Below are 22086 nucleotides of genomic sequence, written 5' to 3' on the forward strand. Positions count from 1 at the left end.
GCTTCTCTCACACAGCCTGTATGGCCTGCAGATTTTTTGTTTTTTTGTTTTTATTCAATCAAATTTTTATGTTGTTTCCTAACGGCCAGACCTTCTAAGCTTTTCACGCTAATTAAGACAATATAAACATGGTCTTTTCCGCGTGTACTTCTGACCAAAAAGCTATTCTGGTAGCTGGAGTCCAAAGTTTTTGTTAATCATAACTTTTGCGAGATATTTTGGAGATATTTCCATAGCATATTTCGTTATATATAACTGAGAAATGAAATACCAGTTTTCATGAATTTTGCTTTAAAATTGTTTTCATGTAACGAAATATTTTCTTAAAAATTTTCATTTCCTTTTGCACGCCCTTAGCAGTTGAATTTCCAGAAACACTGTTTTTATTTTCTGACTGGGAACCCAAATATCATTTTTCGTAGTTCTAGCTTCAAAATTCACTTAACAGCTGCATACTTTCAAAATGACTTTAATCCCCTATTTTACCTCTTTTACGAGTGGAATTTCGGACGACCCCTTCTTAAACGATGCCTGCAGTATACGATACACACTCTCCAAACTTAAAGTGTCTATCCTTAGCCGTTTGGCTGGACGATGATGAGTCAGAGAATGTCTGACCCTACGCCACCTCATTAGGCGTTGAATTTCCAAAAACAGTGAGGCACATGTTTTTTTTTAATTTCTGAGAAGCCACATTTTAATAGATTTAGCTTTAATAATGCTTCCATAATGGAATATTTTCATACAAAATCTCATCCCGTATTTCACCCCCTCAGGGGGTTCTTAGGTGTAGCTTTAAAAATACTGTGGTAGTTCTTTAATGATGATATAGTCCGCAGCTTGTGGTCTTGCGGTGGCGTTCTCGCTTCCAGCTCACGGGGTCCCGGATTCGATTCCCGGCGAGGCCAGGGATTTTCTGTGCCTCGTGATGACTGTGTGTTGTGTGTTCTTCATCATCATTGACTCGCAAGTCGCCGAAGTGGCGTCAACTAAAAAGGACTTGCAATACGGCGGCCGAACTGCCCCGCATGGGGCCTCCCGGCCAGTAATGCCGTACGATCATTTCAGTGATGATGTATTTTCGAAAAAAGCTTTCACCCACTATTTCACCCCCATAGGGTTAAATTTCCAAAACTGATGAAACATGTATTTCTCTTGATGATGTTGAGACAGCAACCAGCCACAAATTTATTTTAAGTTCCTTTATTCAAAAGGTGCCGTTACCGGTTTCGAATCATCACGGTATCTTTTGAATAAAGGAATTTAAAATAAATTTGTGGCTGGTTGCTGCCTCAACACCATCAACATTTGTCTTCAAATAACAGCCACATACTCCAACCATGCCATCATACGACAAAATTATATGTATTTCTTTACTTCAGACCGAGAAACCAATACCAATTTTCTTAGATCTAGTTTCAAAACTGCCTCTTTTTTTTAAAAAAAATCTTCATTCCCTATCTCACCACCTTAGTGTTGGAATTTCCAAAAATCCCTTACTAACCGACGACTCCAGTATAATATCCACACCTTATCCAAATTTCAACTTTCTATCCTTAGCGGTTTGGGCTGGGCGATTACGATTCAGTCAGTCAGTCAGTCAGAACATTACCTTTTATACTTAGAGGAGAAGAAGATTAGAGAAGAAGAAGGTGATCTGACCTCACAATCGCTGTTATTAGTCTCTTATTAAATCATAGAAACATTCGATTGATCTGAACATGATTTTTCGTATTAATCTCTTAGACGAAAGAACGACGCACCACGATGTATGCAAATGGGTTACAAATTGATATTCATTCAGGTGTCGACGGAAAATGTAAAACTGTAAGCTTTTTATGGATGGTAATTGAATGTGTGACGCTACAGCGCAGTTTCACCGATCAGCTGGCGATTTCTCCGCGCAGATTAGAATAGATTAGATTCAGTTTTCGTTCCATAGACCCAAAAATGGAGATGATTCTCGTGGGTGTGGAACATGCCAGAAAGTATGACATAAAAAGATAAAACATTTGAATATAATACTTACTACCCTGATCATTTGTCAGGAGATAGTCGAAAATAAGCTACTACAATGCAGTAAACTGGGACAGGTAATATTTACAGAATTCCACTACTAATAAATTTATCATACGCAAAATACCTTATCTTGACTGTTGTGACGAAGTGTTGTCAAAACTGAAATCTAACAGATATTTTTACTTAAGCTGGCTTAACAGTCTCTGTTAAGATATTCATCTATGGACTAGAAGGAGTTACCTATCAAAAAGTCTTTCAAACTCCGATTAAACCGTGCTTCATCTGAAACCAAGTTTTTAATGGTTGCTGGCAATTTATTAAAAATGTGTTCCTGAATACTGAACCCATTTTTGGACCAAGGTAAGTGATTTTAGACCTTTATGTAGATTCTTCTTATTCCTAGTATTGATACTGTGTACTGAGCTATTGGTTGGAAATAGAGATGTATTACTTGCAATTTCATTAAGGAATAAATATACTGAGAAGCAGTGGTTAGAATACAAAGTTCCTTGAACAGGTTTCTACAAGATGTTCTTGAATTTACACCACAAATGATTCTTATGACACGCTTTTGCACCCTAAAACCTTTTGCTCGGTTTGATGAGTTGCCCCAGAATATGATACCATACGACATAATAGAATGAGAGTAAGCAAAGTATGCAAGTTTTTTTATATTTATATCTCCTACATCTGACGTCATCCTCACGGCAGATACAGACTTGTTAGGCGCTTAAGCAATTTTGTGGTATGCCCTTCCCAACTGAATTTATTATCGAGTTGTAATCCCAGAAATTTAACACTGTCAACCTCTTCGATCTGCATGTCTTCATACGTACTGCCGTGTACTAAGTACGCAGCTTGCAAAGATAGTATATAGGGGAAATGTCGATACTAAAGCATGCAGTCTATGCGAATTTCATTCCGTGTACTGAATTTGACAGTGACTATGTTCCACAGGTCGCCGCATGAACAATATTCGCAGTTGTCAGCATTTAAGAGAGGATGTACATTTAGGCTCATAGAAGCCGGTTGGAGCAGTCACCGAATCGTTAGAGATTTGGAAAGGAGCGACGGAACTTTTCCAAGATGTTGGCAGGAATACAGTGTCACGAAGCAAGCGCTCGACCTAGACAGAGGATAGAACATGAGAACAGACCAATAGTCAGAGACGCACTCAAAGCTTCAGATTCATCACTATCATCGATCCGACGTCCAACTAGTGCTTCAGCGACTGCAAGAGCCATTAATAGGCGGCTCACTGAGAGGACGCTCAGCTCACGGCTACCCTTGCAACGACTGCCATTGACGTATGTACATCAACAAGCCTGTCTGCGGTGGTCTATGGTCCAATCGGCCTCAAGTCTCATTGACTTGAGTAGAACTGTCTCGAATGATAAGTCCCGCTTCGAAATGAGCCCCGATGACCAACAAAATGTGCCTGGAAACTCCCCGGACATAAGTGAGGTACCAACCTGACTGTAACCTGCCATACAGCCTGACAAACAGGAGTAATGATCTGGGGTATCATTTCTTTTCACAACAGAATCCCTTTGGCTGTCATTCGCTGCACCGTTACAGCGCAGCGGAGCGTCGACGACGTTCTACGCCCTGTTTCGTTGCCCTTCATTGCAGTCCATCCTTGGCTTACATTTCAGCAAGATAATACCCGCCCACACACTCTTTGTCCAGGTGTTTGCCAAACCCTACCTCGGCCAGTAAAGTCACCAGATCTCTCCCCAATGGAGAACGGTTGGAGCATTATGGTCAAAGCCCCACAACCAGCTCGGGATTTTGAGGATCTAACGCGCCAATTGGACAGAATTTGGCACAATGCTCCTCAGGAGGACATTCAACAACTCCGTCAGTCAATGCCAAGCCAAACAACTGCTTGCATAAGGGACAGGGGTGGACCAACACGATACTGACTTGCTCAATTTGTAAAGTTCTTCAATAAATCATCCAATTTTCTGAAACTGTAGCCATTTGCTTGCATGTGCATGTACCGTCTACCAGTTTCCGTCCTATTCAACTGCATACAAAAAAAATGAGACGGTCAGGGAAAAAAAAAATGGGACGGTCAGAGAAGGTATGACGCTTCTTACGTTTCTTATTGCTCACATCACACCAATACCCCAAAAGGGAAGTAGGAGTAATCCGCTGAATTACAGGCCTATATCACTAAGGTCGATTTGCAGTACGGTTTTGGAACACATACTGTATTCGAACATTATGAAGTACCTCGAAGAAAACGATTTATTGACATAGTCAGCACGGATTCAGAAAATATCGTTCTTGTGAAACACAACTAGCTCTTTATACTCATGAAGTAATAAGTGCTATCGACAGAGGATGTCAAATTGATTCCATATTTTTAGCTTTCCCGAAGGCTCTCGACACCGTTCCTCAAAAGCGTCTTCTAATCAAACTGGGTGCCTACGGAGTATCGTCTCAGTTGTGCGACTGGATTCGTGATTTCCTGTCAGAAAGGTCACAGTTCATAGTAATAGACAGAAAGTCATCGAGTAAAACAGAAGTAATATCCGGCGTTCCCCAAGCAACTGTTAAAGGCCCTCTATTGATCCTGATCTATATTAACGACATAGGAGACAATCTGAGTAGCCGTCTTAGATTGTTTGCAGATGATGCTGTCATTTACCGTCTTGTAAAGTCATCCCATGATCAAAACGACTTGCAAAATGATTTATGTAAGATATTTGTATGGCGCGAAAAGTGGTAATTGACCCTGAATAAGGAAAAGTGTGAAGTTGTTCACATGAGTACTAATAATAATGTCGTGTGACGAGGGCTTCCCCTCGGGTAGACCGCTCGCCTGGTGCAAGTCTTTCGATTTGACGCCACTTCGGCGACTTGCGCGTCGATGGTGATGAAATGACGATGATTAGGACAACACAACACGCAATCCGTGAGCGGAGAAAAATCTCCGACCCAACCGGGAATCGAAGCCGGGCCCCTCGGATTGACAGTCTGTCGCGCTGACAATTTTTTTTTTTTTTTAAATTCTCTCTTTTTGTTCGTTTTCGTTCGTTGTATCTGCTCGGTGCGGACGTCACAAGACACCCGTTTCAGTTCGTCGTTAATCTATTAACTCAGTTTTTTTTATTACAGAGGGCAGCTAGCCCTCTGACCAAACACGCTGAGTTAACGTGCCAGCTGTGGGGGCGGACCACATGAGTACTAAAAGAAATCAGCTAAATCTCGATTACGCGATACGTCACACAAATCTTAAGACTGTAAATTCAACTAAATACTTAGGGATTACAATTAAAAATAATCTAAATTGGAATGATCACATAGATAATGTTGTAGGCAGAGCAGACCAAAGACTGCCATTCATTGGCAGAACATTTAGATGGTGCAACAGGTCTACCAAAGAGACTGCTTACACCACGCTTGTCCGCCCTATTGTGGAGTATTGCTGTGAGGTGTGGGATCCGCATCAGGTGGGACTGACGGATGACATCGAAAAAGTACAAAGAAGGGCAGCTCGTTTTGTATTATCGCGAAATAGGCGAGGTAGTGCCACAGACATGATACGTGAATTGGAGTGGCAATCATTAAAACAAAGGCGTTTTTCGTTGCGACGCGATCATCTCTTGCAATTTCAATCACCAGTTTTCTCCTGCGATTGCGAAAACATTCTGTTGGCACCCAAGTACATAGGGAGAAATGATCATCACATAAAATATGAGAAATCAGGGCTCGCACAGAAAAATTTAAGTGCTCGTTTTCCCCGCGTGCCGTTCGAGAGTGGAACGGTAGAGAGACAGCTTGAAGGTGGTTCATTGGACCGTCTGCCAGGCACTTTATTGTGAACAGTGGAGTAATCACGTAGATGTAGATGTACATATGGTACAGTACTGTAGTACTTTCAAAAACGATATGTTATGTATAGTAAAAAGCAATCCTTGTTTAAAAAGTGCATCATCAATACTTGAATGAAGAGACTGCGAAGTATCGTGAAGAAAGGAGACAACACCTCATGAGCCTGCCAGGTCACAGAACGCCCCAGAACATCCTGAACGACAAGTCGATGGGAAAAAGAGATACTGGAAGACCTCGGAAATGATGGGAATGATTTTGTTTGTGAGTCCGGAACAGGTAACAGCATAATCCTTGAAAGGTAGATGATGATGATGATAATCATCATCGTTACTTTTGAAACTTCCTGGCAGATTAAAACTGTGTGCCGGACCGAGACTCGAACTCGGGCCCTTTGCTTTTCGCGGGCAAGTGCTCTACCAACTGAGCTACCCAAGCACTACTCACGACTCGTCCTCACAGCTTCGATTCCGCCAATATCTCGTCTCCTACCTTCCAAACTTCGCAGAAGCTCTCCTGCATACCTTGCAGAACTAGCACTCCAGGAAGAAAGGATATTGCGGAGACATGGCTTAGCCACAGCCTGGGGGATGTTTTCAGAATGAAATTTTCATGTCTCCGCAATATCCTTTCTTCCAGGAGTGCTGGTTCTGCAAGGTATGCAGGAGAGCTTCTGCGAAGTTTGGAAGGTAGGAGACGAGGTACTGTCGGAATCGAAGCTGTGGGGACGGGGTGTCAGTCGTGCTTGGGTAGCTCAATTGGTAGAGCACTTGTCTGCGAAAGGCAAAGGTCCCGAGTTCGAGTCTCGGTCCGGCACACAGTTTTAATCTGCCAGGAAGTTTCATATCAGCGCACTCTCCGCTGCAGAGTGAAAATTTAATTCTGGAAACATCATTACTTTTCTTTTATTGCTGTTGAAGATAGGTGTTCGTGCAAAGGTCGCTATACTGCAACTCGTTGCCGACAACACTTGAGAAAGCTGCATCTATTTGAAAGTTGCCAACAGAGATACTGCCGTGCATAATTTCCCTGTGTCTCGTAGAAATTACCAGCACGACCAGTCATCCCCAGTAATCAGGGAGCTAGGATTTCGAGGCGTTACATTAATATTTACGTTTCTGTGCACAAGTGTGTAGAGTGACGCAGTTTAACTGGATTTTGCAAGGTAAACGCAGTCGCTGCGGACGGCTCGGATGCTGCTTGCTTTAATGTGTTGTTTGCACGACGAGCTGCTGTCTTCGTGTGTGTTCCCCCCGGCGCCCCGCGCCTCTGTCGGTGCGCGCCATTCCGCGCATATTGGTCGTTACCAGCGGTCCTTTGTCACTGCGGCGAGCGCTCCGCGGGGTTGCAAATTAAGCGGTTGCCCCAGTTTGAATAGGCCTGCCGCGGGGCGAGGAGCCGCCCAACTCGCAGTACTTGCTCCGCTCCGCTCTGGGCGTCGTCCGGAAGTTCCCGACGGCAACCCAACCACTGTGCAGGCGTAGTTTGCAGGTGTCGAGGCTGCTACTAAACTATGTTTCAGACTTGCCCAGCCGTTTTAAAATGCGACTCTGCAGAGAGGGGGACAAAACGAAGAGCTCATAACCGAGGTAATAGTACGCTCAAACTAAGAAGCACCGTCCGAACAGGTCTCGAAGTACCGACCGGCCGCCGTATCATCCTTAGGCCTGAGGTGTCACCGGATGCAGATGCGGAGGGGCATGTCCTCAGCACGCCGCTCTCCCGGCCGTTGTCAATTTTCGTGACCGCTGCTGCTACTTCTCAGTCAAGAAGCTCCTCAATGGGGCTCACGACTAGTGCGTGCACCCCGCCTGTCAATGGACGATGACCCATCTAGCCAACCCCCACAGTTCTTAACTTCGGTGATTTGACGGGAACTGGTGTTATCATTGCGGCGAGGCCGTAGGCAGTTAATACTGCGCCCACCAGACAAAATATGAGTCAACTCTCTCATCTTCTAGTAAGAAATGAAACTTACGGGTGACCAAAAAGACAGTATAAATTTGAAAACTAAATAAATCATGGAATAATATAGATAGAGATGTAAAAATTAACAGACATGCTTGGAATGACATGAGGTTTTATTAGAAACAAAGGAATACAAAAGTTCAAACAAAGTCCGACAGATGGCGCTTCATCTGATCAGAATATCAATAATTAGCATAACAAAGTAAGACAAAACAAAGATGATGTTCTTTACAGGAAATGCTCAATATGTCCACCATCATTCCTCAACAATAGCTGTAGTCCAGGAATAATGTTGTGAACAGCACTGTAAAGCATGTCCGGAGTTACGGTGAGGCATTGACGTCGGATGTTGTCTTTCAGCATCCCTAGAGATGTCGGTTGATCACGATGCACTTGCGACTTCAGGTAACCCCAAAGCTAATAATCGCACGGACTGAGGTCTGGGGACCTGGAAGGCGGCTGACGAAAGTGGCGGCTGAGCACACGATCTTCACCAAACGACGCGCGCAAGAGACCTTTCACGCGTTTAGCAATATGGGGTGGAGCGCCATCCTGCATAAACATCGTACGTTCCAGCAGGTGTTTATCAGCCAGGCTGGGGATGATGCGATTCTGTAACATATCGGCGTGCCTCTCACCCGTCACGGTAGCAGTTACAAAACCAGAATCACGCATTTCCTCGAATAAAAAAGGCCCGATAACGGTAGATGTGGTACATCCAACCCATAACGTGACTCTCTCGTCGTGCAATGGAGTTTCCACGACAGTTCTAGGATTTTCGGTAGCCCAAATTCTGCAGTTGTGGGCGTTGACAGACCTTGGAGTGTGAAATGAGCTTCGTCGGTCCACAACACGTTACTCAACCAATCGTCATCTTTTGCCTTCTTTAGTAACGCCCACTCCGCAAATGCCCTTCGCTTCATTAAATCGCCAGGTAACAGTTCATGATGCCGATGGATTTTGAACGGATAGAATCGGAGGGTACGCCTAAGTGCCAACCAAACAGTAGTGTGTGGAATGCCAGTGCGACGTGCGACTGCACGAGCGCTGACTTCCCCGTGCATAGACGAACCCGCTACAGTCTCCATTTTTCCCTGAACTGTTTCAGCAGCATTACGCCCTGTGCTCGGTCGGCCACTACGGGGTCTATCGTCTAAACAACTCGTGGCTTCGAACTTCGAAATCGTTCTTGCCACAGCTGCATTTGTCAACAGACCTTTACCCGTTCGAATCTTCTTCCTATGGCGATAGGATCGTAACGATGAACTAGCACATTCCCCATTCTGATAATACAGCTTCACTAAAAGCGCCTTTTCAGGTAATGTCAACATGCTGCGGCTGCTGGCGCATCTGATTCTCTCCCTCATTTCAGCTCCTTTTATACACGACTGTCATGCGCAGTCGCTGACGTTTCGCTGTCCAGAGCCATCTGTTGGACATTTTGTGAACTTTTTTTTTTTGTTCTAATAAAACCCCGTGTCATTCCAAGCATGTGTGTCAATTTTTACCTCTCTATGTACATTATTCCGTAGTTTTATTTATTTTTATTATTTATTTTATGGCCTTCATTGGACCACTGTAGTCAAAAATACAAAGTTCTAAACAAGTTGTTACACATGGATACAATTTGGTTCGACAATAACTTAATATATTTAGGTAATATAATTATTAGAGGCTATTCTTATATGAAAGGTGTTTTGCTCTTCTGTCTGCCCAATATTTCTTCATTCTTTCAGATATTTTCTTTCTTTCTTCATCTGAGACAACTCTTCCTGTACTCCTTTTATTGATTTTCATTTGCAGTCTGGTTTGCGGGTCTTGCAGTATTCTGGTTTTCTCTGTCTTGTTTTTTAGGTCATCTACTGTAATTTGAAGTTCTTTTATATCTTCCTTAATTTCTGTGATCCATTTAATGTCGCTCTTGCTATTTCACAATTTTTGTATTATTTTTTTACTAATTCTGTTTTCTGGAGTTCTCATCAGATGTCCAAAGAATGAGATGCGTTTCTTCCTGATTGTGCTCATGACTGGTTCTATTTTCTTATATACTGTTTCATTTGATGCTATTCTCCAATGTCCATTTATTTTATACAGTTTATTTATACATGTCCTAATTATTCTTCTTTCTATTTTTAGTATTCTGTCAATTTCTGCTGTATTAGTTGTTTTGAAGATAGTTTCAGCTGCATATGTTATTTATGGTTGTGTAACTGTTTTATAGTGTTTTAATTTTGCATCTATAGATAGGTTTTTTTTGTTGTATGTAGTTTTGGTAATGTAATTTGCATAGTTCAGTTTTTTTATTCTATTTTGCCATGATCGCTTCTCATTTAGATTGTATGTTATTATTTCGCCTAAATATTTAAATTTATCAACAATTTTGATTTCCTGTTCTCCATTTATAATGACTTTTTGATCAGCCAGTATATGGTTCCAGTGATCTTTTCAAGTCTCTAATATCTATGAAGTATACATGCAAAGTGTAGCAATGAATAAAAATTCATACCAAGGTCGGGATTCGAACCTGTGTCTCTTGATCACCAGGCAGAGGCACCAACCACTACGCCACCCTGGCACAGTGTCTTTGCACAACTGCACGGACTTCCCTAGCACGCCGACCTCCTAAGTCCAATAGATCAAATATATTCCCAGTTGCGAATATGGACATCCATCAGATGTATAATGAAATGACGACAATGAAAATTTGTGCCAGACTGGAACTCGAACCCGGAGTTCCCACTTATCGCAAGTGGTCGCCTTAGCTTTTATTACCATTATTATTTTTATTATTAATTTTGGTAGTTTTTTTCTCAGCATTTGGTCTAGGCGGACGTTACAAGACATCTGTCGTAGTTTATCGTTGAATATTTCACTCAGTTTTTAATAACAGATGGCAGCCAGCTCTGATCGATCACGCGGAGCTACCATGCTGACTACTGTTAGTCTGAACGAGACCCAAACTTCCAAATGTCATCGACCATGTTTCTACAGCCTGCACTCGTACATTCATTTTGAATATTCCCATGCAGAACCACATTTTAATTGAAAGTCGCTTGCTCAGTGTTGGCTGATAAGTACGGTACAGCAGCGCCTGTGTTGTTCAGAAGTACGATGAAATACATGAAATGCGGAGGTGCTACTACAATTCAGTCGGGGAGCTTCTGCAATGTTGTTCGAGACTAGGGGGAATACGAAGTAGGCTGAGGCTGAATGGGAATTTAGACTGAGGAGGGAAGTGTGATAGGGTAGTCCGCCACTGTTGTGCAAAGCCACTGTGCCATATCACTCTGATTGCACCAGATATGCTGCGAGCAACTGTACACCATGCCATATTACAGATTCGGCGCGCAGCTCAGTTGGGAGACCATACTGAAGACTTGTTGTAAATTACGACTGTATACCATTAAACATACTAGTACCACATTTATGATGTTTTTGATCGTTCTTCCCTTTTCCTGCACCCACACCACACTCTGACTACTTACAGCGCCGTATTTCCGCTACGTGACAGAAAGGGGAACTATCACATTTTCAGCATACCTACTATGTTTCAGTATCCTGCGATGTATACAGCCCACGATGCAGCACTCATAATACCATCAGTTTAATTATAGCCTGCCGGAGAGTAAGAAAATGGCGTACTTGCACGATGCAAGATGTAAGAAAAATGGCGAAGAGCACAAGACGTATCGTGTCTCAGTTATTTTAAAATATACAGAAAGAAATTACTTAAACAATGATAGACCTTTGTAGTAGTAGTATCAGGTACAACCTAATATCTTATTTTGAGCGAGACTTTAAATTGTCATAATGACCCCTTGAACGACAATGACAACGTCTGTTAAGAATGTTGGAAAATCAATTAAACTGCACTATTCAGGGGCTGTTCTTTAAATACAGTGTAGGTCCATAACAGTAGTATTTACATAGTCACACTTTATCACTTATCAAGTTGCTTTACCAAGAAGTGCTTGGGATGTTTTTTGAATAGTGTTAGACAGTTAATTCAGATCATGTGGTCTCCTTATATTACAATATTTAGCTGTACAGGATAGATATTACCTATTGTTTAGCATTCTGCTAATTGAACATGAGGTGTTACGACTTAATGTGAATGGCTGTAATTTTGGCTGAATTAAGGAATATTTAGATAAACATTTGACCTCGCTTATGGGCTAGCAGAGAACACGAAGGTAAGCTTTTTTCAAATGTACACATTAAAAATGTCACGCAAACAAGTTCAAAGCTGAAAATGTAACGAACAGGAAGCAGTACCAGTAAGCAAACAATCACTGTTTTCCGAGTTCCAGCTTCATTTGCTATCGATACAAATACTGCAAACGTGGAATTAAATGAATTACAAAAGCACGCTTTTCTAACACTTCCTTCTGTTGCTGGTTACGCGAAATATTGCAGCAAAAACATATTACGTTAACCAGGCCATATGTGTCGTATTTCTAGAGCAAATACGCAATCAAGAACAGAAAGCCGTTCGAAATTGCTTTCATGACACTATTTTACTCATGAAAACTGTATAATTTTTAGTATCAGAACAGTTGTTGCACGCGCACTACAGAAATAATTAACAATAAGCAATTGTAAACAAGAGTATGTTAATGTTTTGGGCTACTTAAAATGGTGGCAGGACCCGCCCACTCTGGCTTCAAAACACGTACAGCGTAAATCTGTAGTGCTACCTCCCTTCTTTTTTTACCTGTATGGTTGCTACGTACAGAAGTTATCTCTGACTAATATTGACAAGTAAACAAGAAAGTAGATTATCCCTCTGAAAGAGCGCCGTAAAATAAATATTACTTAAAATTGCAGACAAGCACATTGCAGTTAGCTGGTTCTACGAAATTTGGTTGTGGTTTTTAATGGTAAACATATTTATACAATATATTGCATTTTTATAAAAGAGCTGAACATTTCTGTTACGCTGTTGCTTACCGAGGTGCATTATCGTGTAGTAGAATTACTTACTGGAATATTTAATTTGTGGCTGCGAGCGTTGAGCTCGAGTATCTGATTTTATATCCAACGTATACTTTGATGCATAGCATTTTCCATTGAAGCTGAGATCGTCTTTGATGGTAGTTACCCGCAAGAATCCAACGGCCTTGCCGCAGTGGTAACACCGGTTCCCGTCAGATCACCAAAGTTAAGCGCTGTCGGGCTGGCCTAGCACTAGGATGGGTGACCATCCGGTCTGCCGAACGCTATTGGCAAGCGGTGTGCACTCAGCCCTTGTGAGGTAAACTGAGGAGCTACTTGATTGAGAAGTAGCATCTCCGGTCTCGGAAACTGACGTACGGCCGGGAGAGCGGTGTGCTGACCACATGCCCCTCCATATCCGCATCCAGTGACGCCTGTGGGCTTAGGATGACACGGCGGCCGGTCGGTCCCGTTAGGCCTTCATCGTCTTTTCGGGAGGAATTTCGGTTCGTTTTATTCGTAAGAACCTTGCAGATCTTTTGATAGCCAGACGCAATATTAATACCACTATTAACATATTCCGGCAGCTACCACTACCCCGTCAAACCACAAATCTGCGGCATTTCTATAGTGCACGGCATCTTCGTAGGCGTGTGTAGTATGAGCTGTATCTAGAGAATTTCAACTTCTAAAGTAAAAGTGTCTACTTTGTGATCTGGACTGACGATATTTCCAATACAGAAGTTTACGCCCGTTGGTTATCTGAGGCATGTTCTTACCTGTGTAGTCGAGTGACGTGCTTCCACACTAGAGCTAACATAGCAAATTTTTGTGTTGTGCTTGTTGAGTACAACTGATCGAAACAAATGTGCTGATTTCTGTCGTTCGACGTTGCTCTCCCCTTAGGTGTCCTGCTTCTGTAGATTCTAATCGTATTGTTGTTTCTATGAGGGTGGTCGTGACTGCAGTTTGGCGCAGTACATCTTTGTGTATGAACTATATCCTACGACAGAAGTAGGCTTACGATCATTAAGTATATTTCATAATACCACTCTAGCCTGACTTTATGTACCCCTGCACTGTGTGAGAATTGCGTATTTTACGACCAGGACAACACTGTCTATTTATAGGAGGAAATCAACCTTTGCAAAGAGCGTTAAAGAAAATCAGAATGTCGGACTCGAGAAAGGAAAGGGAAATTAAAAGACAATATAGGCTTAAAGCTGAGCAGAACACACATTCACCACCCGAAATTAACTAGGAAAACCATTTTCATTTAAAATCGGGTTGCTTTACTGAAGCTAAAATTTACATGGTTTTGAAGAGCATTAGATTTAAGATCCAAGTAATTTTCTTAAGGATACCTTATAGCTACACGACATAATTATTTACATGGGTCCAAGAAAAGCAATTTTTTTTCCACGCCAAGTATTTCTTTTACTGCTTCCTGAAGTACTGGAAGAATATTTATGGTTATAAGCTACGTAGCTTTAATACTAACTACTGCAGATATCACAGTAGACTGTTCACATTGTGAAGAGTTAACTCCTATAAATCGATAAGTGTCTTCGTTTCCTCTTCTGAACACAAATGTGTCAATTTTCCAGGGGAACATTACAATATCATTACTGTCTACTTGTAGTAATAAAAATCAATGAATCTTGTCATTCAGGTCATAGGATAAAGTAACTACATCATTGATCATTATAGCACTTAGGTTGTATTTTACAGTATACAGTCCAAGCAGTGACAAAATGATACTACTGCGTCTTTCGCTTTACTCTTCATACAACTGCTGTTCAGTCATTTATATACAGCAATAAAGATTTGAATAGCCCAGGAAGTATATAACCTAGCAAATAGTTCTTTCACCTACACAATCAGAAAGTAAAAACTAACTTCAGATTAATATTATCGTCTTAAACTTCCTCTTTATAATGAATGTCCAATTACGTAAGAGTATTAATTTCGTAACATGCCTCAGGCTGACACATTTTTCTCATTTACGGTACTAAGGTTCCTACAGACAACAGTGGTTAAATCAGTAACAGATTACATTTAAGCCCAAATCACACATATAATATTAATAAGACAATTCGTTCACGCAAGTATTTCGTCAGGTCCTCATCAGCATACAATAACTTAATCGGTTTTCGGATAAGCCAGGAGATAACTTCCCTCATGTGGAATCCTCACTGTCTTATAACCACCATGTACAAAAGTTGCCATTTACAGTTTCTCTTGCGAAGAAGCGAGGATTTTGGGTGAGTTTTTAACAGAATAAATTCTTCTACTTGATATTTCTGCATTTCTCTCAATCTTCTGTCCCAATAGCACTTTTCCAGGCATGACTGGTCGGTGAGGAAGACTAAGACTTTCCTTACCTGCTCTTCCCTGAAACATTCTTCTCTGAGTAGACGAGAAAGAGAATTTGTTCATTAATTCTTCTTCTTCGGTCTTCTTATAAGTTTGCTGGAGTCAATTGTTCAAGAGCTCTAAATATTCTAACCATTTTGCTTGATGGCTGTGTGCATAGGAATGATAAATCTGTTAAATAATCAAAAGATTCATCCTGTCGGATTTCCTTCAGGCTGGAAACGTGATATTAATGTCTGTTGAATGGAATTTTCATGTAAAATTGTTTTCCATCTTTGACAAGTGAAGTTGCAGGCGTTATCTGTCAGTAAGTCAGCAGGCTTGTTAAATTTTTGCATTTAATTGTTTACTACTCTCTTAATGATCAGACCTTCTGCAGTAGTCTTTGTAGCATATAATTTAAAACTTTTTTTGGAATTGTCACATAGGGCTACCACATACTTAACTCCATCTCTAGCTAAGGGCAAAGGTCTGCGACATGTATTGAGACGATTTGTAATGGTTTTGTTGGTGTAAATAAGATGAAATGCTATACATACTCATTTGTTCGTTGGTTTCGCTTTTTGACATATAAAACACGTTTTAAGTAGCTGCTGTATGTGTATGTCTTAGGAAAATGACAATGTAAACTGATCTTTATGAAACACTTAGCTGCACCATGGAGAGTCTACGTGTTGTGTGTGAACCGAATTAATGCATTCTCACATGAAAGTGAAATGTAGTCCACTTGCATGTGAGAATGCATTAATTTGGTCCACAGCATGTGTCACAGAATGTGTCGTGACTAAAAAATAGAACATCATTCTGCATTCTGTAATGTTGCCTTAGCTTCCCTACAAGATTTTGTGAAAGTAATGTTTTAACCTTATACCAACGCTGGTCAGCATCATGTAAATCAGCCATATTTCTACAAATATTTAAGTGATACTGCGGTACTTCTTAACCTTCATAAGTAGAATATGGTAATCAGTGGATTGTTCTGCAATGTAACCTCTTTGCATTCTGACAAACCCTGTGGTAGTTACGACAGGGTATCTGCCTTAATGTTATCATTTCCTGAAGGTGAATGATCTAATAAGTGTTTTCTTGTATAAACAAAGACCAGTGCGATAACAATAAGTGTGAATGAAGTAACTTGCGTGACATTAGACAGCCTAACGCCTGATTCTCACCGTGAACATTAATATTTTGTCCATAAATATAATAAATGAATTTATTAAAGGTCCGTAATACTACTAGAGTTTCAAACTCGGTAGCAGAGTAGGCATGTTCACACTATAACAATGTGTGACTAGCAAAACTGGCAACATAGATATAATGCTTTCCATCGTCTTCATCTATTAGAAACAAACAGGCTTCTAGGCCAGAAAATGATGCCAAAATCTTTCGTTGTGCCTAGATGGTGTAAAACATTAAAATTGACTAAAGCAGCATTTATCGCATCAAAATATCGTCTACAAATGCTTTTCCACACCCAGGGTGCATTTTTCTTCAATTGACGTAACATAACTGTACTATTTAATATTTGTTTTGATACTGACCTTTGGAAAATGAACAAAAGTCAAAATATGCTTTGATCTGGGTTTTTTTGTGCTGGGATAAGGAAAATTTTTAATGTACTTATTTTGTAGATGAGGTTATGTGCCCAAGAAATTTAATTTACTCTTCACATATATCAACTTTTGCAGATTCGCTGTAAACCCTGCTTCAGAAATTTTGTGGAGTGCTTTTTCTAACAAATCTACATGTTCTTTCCAGGTCTGCTGTACTGTTGGTCCCTAATGTAGAATACATGTTAACACAGTAGACCTCCTGGGGTACGAACTTCTATTTGATACCAATATGTGTTGATAATGCCACGCTTACTTCTAAATAGATGTACCTACTTTAACAGCAATTTTTTAAATTCTGCTTGATCCAATGAGTCAATAGTAGTAGACTCTATGATTTTACTTTTTTTACCATTGTCTGACGTATGGTCCGTCAAATATTTCTGGGAAGTGACTGAGGAGAAAATGGTTTGTCAGTTAATTCAGCAGCCATTTATAAAACAGATTTTGAAATGTGAGAAAAGCTAATGGTAACAGAACGGAGAATATATGTAACACGACGTTCTGAACACCGTATGCAATTTAATTGGCAGTGCTGTACGAAGTGGGGATTTGATTAGTTTTACTGTATAAACGATGTGAAACTTTCTTGGTTTTCGTCAATTTTTATCACATTAAACTTCCGGAATTGACTTGGATGCTGGGTTTCTGTACCGGAATATTAGAGTTTTATAAATCACTTAACATTTGGCCATTGCAGAATACTCAATTGGCTGATATTTCGTTTACGAATCCTCGTTTTTTCTGTACTTTAATAAGTTCTTTCACTGTCCACCATATCCTTTACATAGCCAAAACTGACTATAATTTTCTGCTAGAAGGAAGTTTTAGTCAAAGCTGTTGCACAGGGCGATTCAAAAGTTTGGTCCAATAGGATAAATAAGATGAACCAGAACTCCATCGACAAACTTTCAGAGGCGGTAGTATATCGGTAGATATGTGTTTCACGGTAGCTAACAAGGTATGCATTTTTAGATCCCATGTATACTGGACATTCTTTCTTATTTCAGTCCATGCTGGAATCTCTCCAAACATGGAAAGCCATGAGCTTTTCAGTGAACGAGATTTGTTTCACAGTCTCAAAGATGAAGAAGTGCTCATAGCTTTTAAGGTATGCATTTTAGAGCCTGTATTTGTTGGACATTTTTCCTTATTTCGGTCCATACTACCACCTCTGAATGTTTGTTAGTGGAGTTTTGGTTCACGTGTTCGTTCTGTGGGATATGACCTTTTAATCACCCTGCATATGGTCATCAATACAGTTCAAATACCGCTGAAGTTAGATGATATTAAACGACTATATTTTTACTGTTTCACTGTCTTTGTAATTACTGAATCTAGCTACACACGTTTTGTTCACTCTTACATCATTTTTAGTGTGACTATATATTTTACAGGAAAGAAAAGGAAGAATGGAAAGACTTTTTGGATGGGGGACTGCAGAAGGGAGGTTCAGACGCCTACCCGTGAAACGTTTTCTTCTTCCACGCATAGTGGCCCGTATGTGAGAAGTTATGTAAGCGTTTCTCTTCAGTATAGGTGACAGCAATAGACGTGCTGACGGGAGAAGGGAGGATTTGGAAACCACTGCTGCCATGTAGCATGCTCCTCTCGAATAGCACATGGATAGCCGCCGAACTTAACCTCCCCACCCGAAGGACATATCACGGTCAACAATGTCATGTTCTTATTCTATGAGGCACTTCGGAAAGGTTTGGAAGTCAACTCACGAATTTCTACAAAATCTGGTGATCTGAAGCTCTATGCCATCAGTTCTCCTCCGCCTTCTGACGAAATTCTCGCGGTGAAAATAGCAATAGAGAGCCAGAGTCATTTTTACACGCATCGGCATTTCGGATGCAAAGGGAGTTCATATTTAGGTGGTAGAATACACTGGAAAACTGGAGATCTGATGCAGACCTTGAGGAATACTCGAATGGGTGAGATTATCCGACGTTGCCTTCGAAAGTCAGAACTGCTTATTTCGTGTCCAACTTCACAGACAGGTTTGTCAGGAAGACTCCGTGCAACTTATAGTGCAGAGTCAAGGTGCTATTTTGGATCTCGATTTCTGTACTTGGAAACGAGACACATTTGCATGCCGAATATAAGCAGAAATTGTGGATGGCTTGCGCCTTAAACAAGTCGAGGGCCGGTTGAAACCGGATTCGTTATTGAGGTCCCGTAGTCATGTCAAAACCCGCAAAAAGTGTAGATCAAAGGCAATGGCATCAGTACAGAATGAACCAAGAGGCAACCGACCGGGCCCTCAGTTGTAATAAATATCTTTTTTTGTGCTTCTCTGTTCTGTGTCGAGCCGGATTGAACAGGATCTAATTCGAAAAGAAAAGAGCTGTTTGAAACTGTACTTAAGGTATGTGGCATTGAGTTTTTCCGTGTCGATCTAAATTTAGGTAAGCCTCTATGGTCGAATGCTTATAAATTGTGGATTTCCAGTGTACTAGATTAATAACGGAAACTGTGGGATTAATGACTCAGTAGTTAGTCCGTTTAAACAAATAATGATGATGATCATCATCATCAATAAGAGAAACTTGCGTTAACTAGTTAAGAAATAGAAAAGAGCCAGAGTTGCAAGATTCAGTTTTTTTTATTTAATTGATGACTAGTTCCTGGTTACTTGAACCTATTTTCAAATGATTCAAACAGACAGAATGTTATATTCCGTTGTAGCATGCAAATTATGTTAAGACTGTTTCTGCGCGCATGTCAAAGTCAGGTTTCTCTATGCACGTTGGCAGGACTAACATACATTCGTCTGTCCTGTCAGTATTCATAGAAACACTCGACTTTGACATACACCTATGTACAGTCTTAACATAGTTTGCATGGTTTTACGGAATATATCATTTTGTCTGTTTGGATGATTTGAAAATGGGTTCAGGTAACCCGAAAGTAGTCATCAACTAAATTGAAAAAAACTGAATATTATAACTTTGGCTCTTACTACATCAGACGTATAATTTTTTCCCGTGTACAATGAAATTGAAATATCGTAAATCCTGCCTTCCAGTGTCTTGTATTAATTTTATCTTTTTTATATTTTAAATAGTTTCAGGTAATTTCTTTTTCATCCTGATATAAAATTAACAGAAATCAATTGCACGGATCAGTCCTGGGTTGCTTCCCCATTTCCCTCTCAGACAGACAATACCCGCATTCTTGTCATAAAACAGTGATTATGCAGTTCACAAACAGGTAGCATATGGTTTATGTTCGGCCTCGTCCCTACATCGAAGTCATATTCTGATGACATCTGTGCGTAACCTCGAAATCAGAAGACGGAAATATCACGTGGCAACCTCGAAAAACTGCAATCGTCAAACAAAAAGAAAAAGTGAAGTAAAAACTGGGACGTGTCATTCACGTTAGACTTACAGCCGTCCTGCATCTAACGGTATGGAATTTCTGTTATCAGTTTGCGCGAAAATCAGGCACCCGAGTCATTTTTATCACTGACGAGGGTCAGTGTAAAAGCCGCTTCTGGAAGATAAAACTTAAGGTCCGTGTGTGTTTCCTAAAATGCTCACTCATGCTTTGTGTCAAATTATGTCGACGAAAGTGATAAAGCTTCTGTTTTTCAAATTAACAGAGGCAAATGAGGCATTGAAGGTATTTTTACAAGGGGTTTTCACACTAGCGGTTATAATTTGAAAAGTGCGGTACCTGTATGTTGAGAGTCAGTAAGTTCGTTGAAATGTTGCCGCGTGATTTGCTTTTATTGCTGCAACACAATGCAACGAACTGTGTATGCAAAGCTCGTTTCTTATTTGTGTACTCTAGATACATCAGAACGTAATTCAGAGAGTACATTGGATAAGAACTACTTTTTTTTCATGGCTGGCTGAATAGGCAGTGTCCGAAAGTTAAAGAAAAGGAAATACTATACTAACTTGAGTAACGTTCAGAACGATAGTAGCAGACATTATGTATTAGTAAAATCGACGATAGCTTAAAATTATTTGGAATCCATAGCAATATTATACTATCATAAACAACCCACAGTAGATTACTGATAACGGAAATAAGAAAATAAATAAATTTCGTGTTGCTTCGATTCTGGTGCATAGCTCGGCGGATTTCGTGTCGTTTTTGCAGCTTATTTTAGGCAGTCACTCACATTTTCCCATACTATGCTAAGTGGCTTCCGCTGCTTTCCTGTCCACCAGAGAATCTAAAGTGGTTGCCGAGGATGAAAACAAAGACCCTTGGGTCAGTGGGCACCAACGCTAATCATTGCATTATGAACATCGTCACATCGATGAAAACTGGTAATAAATTAGAGAAAGAATAGAACTCAACGCTCGCTGATATCAACATAGATTGTTTCGCGTCAAGAGGGATTTGCAAATCCAGCACTGTTTAATATAGTCACGGTACCATCAAGAGAAGTGCAGAAAGAGTGCATGAAGTCGTGAAATAGTAGGTAAACCATCCCTTAGGATAGTTTTCATAATTCATGTTGAAAATACGAGACATGTAAAGGACATTGCCGAATGAATGAAAGTTCTTTTTAATTTTATTTTATTTTTATAACATACATTTTAACCATCAGGTGTTTATTGTCCCATTAGTCATCTACCGGTGTCAGTTATGAACCATCATCGTTAAAAACATCCCACATTCTGTTGAAGCTAATCTGCACATCGTGGATGATGGTTAATAACCAAAACTGCTAGATGAGTAATGGGACATTAAACAGCTGATGGTTGAAATGCATTTCATAAAATACTCTACAGCTGTTGAACCTCACCTCATGGAAACATTATGAACGAAAGTATTGGGTGTATGGGAGTTACAACTGATGAATGAAAGCCGTTGTCGTCTACACGCTGTAGCGGAGATCGCTTATCACAATTTCAGTAGTTACAAGGCAAGTAGAGAAACCATAGCAGCTCAAGTTAATGGGGTGTTTCATGACTTTCGGGAAGCGTAATACACAGATGAACCATAATTACCTAATATTCTCCAATTAACCGAAGCAGACCACTCACTTTCCCTACTGCAGTTGGTATATGCTCATTCCACTTCTTATCACTTTACAACATTACACCGAAGCTATTTAATTAACTTTACAGTGCCAAGCAGCACATTACTAATGCTACATGTTTTTCCTATTCATCTGCACTAACGTATATTTTTCTACATTTAGAGCAAGTCGGTATTCATAATACCAACTAGAAATACTCTCCAATCGTCCTGTATCCTCCTGCAGTCACTACAGTACCTTTCTTAGTGTTCCAGTCCCTGTCTTCCGCTGCAATTTTTGCCTTCTATGGCTCCTTCTAGCACTGCGGAAGTTGTTCCCTGATACCTT

Source organism: Schistocerca piceifrons, chromosome 5 (genome assembly GCF_021461385.2).
Source record: "Schistocerca piceifrons isolate TAMUIC-IGC-003096 chromosome 5, iqSchPice1.1, whole genome shotgun sequence".
In the NCBI taxonomy this organism is placed as follows: domain Eukaryota; kingdom Metazoa; phylum Arthropoda; class Insecta; order Orthoptera; family Acrididae; genus Schistocerca; species Schistocerca piceifrons.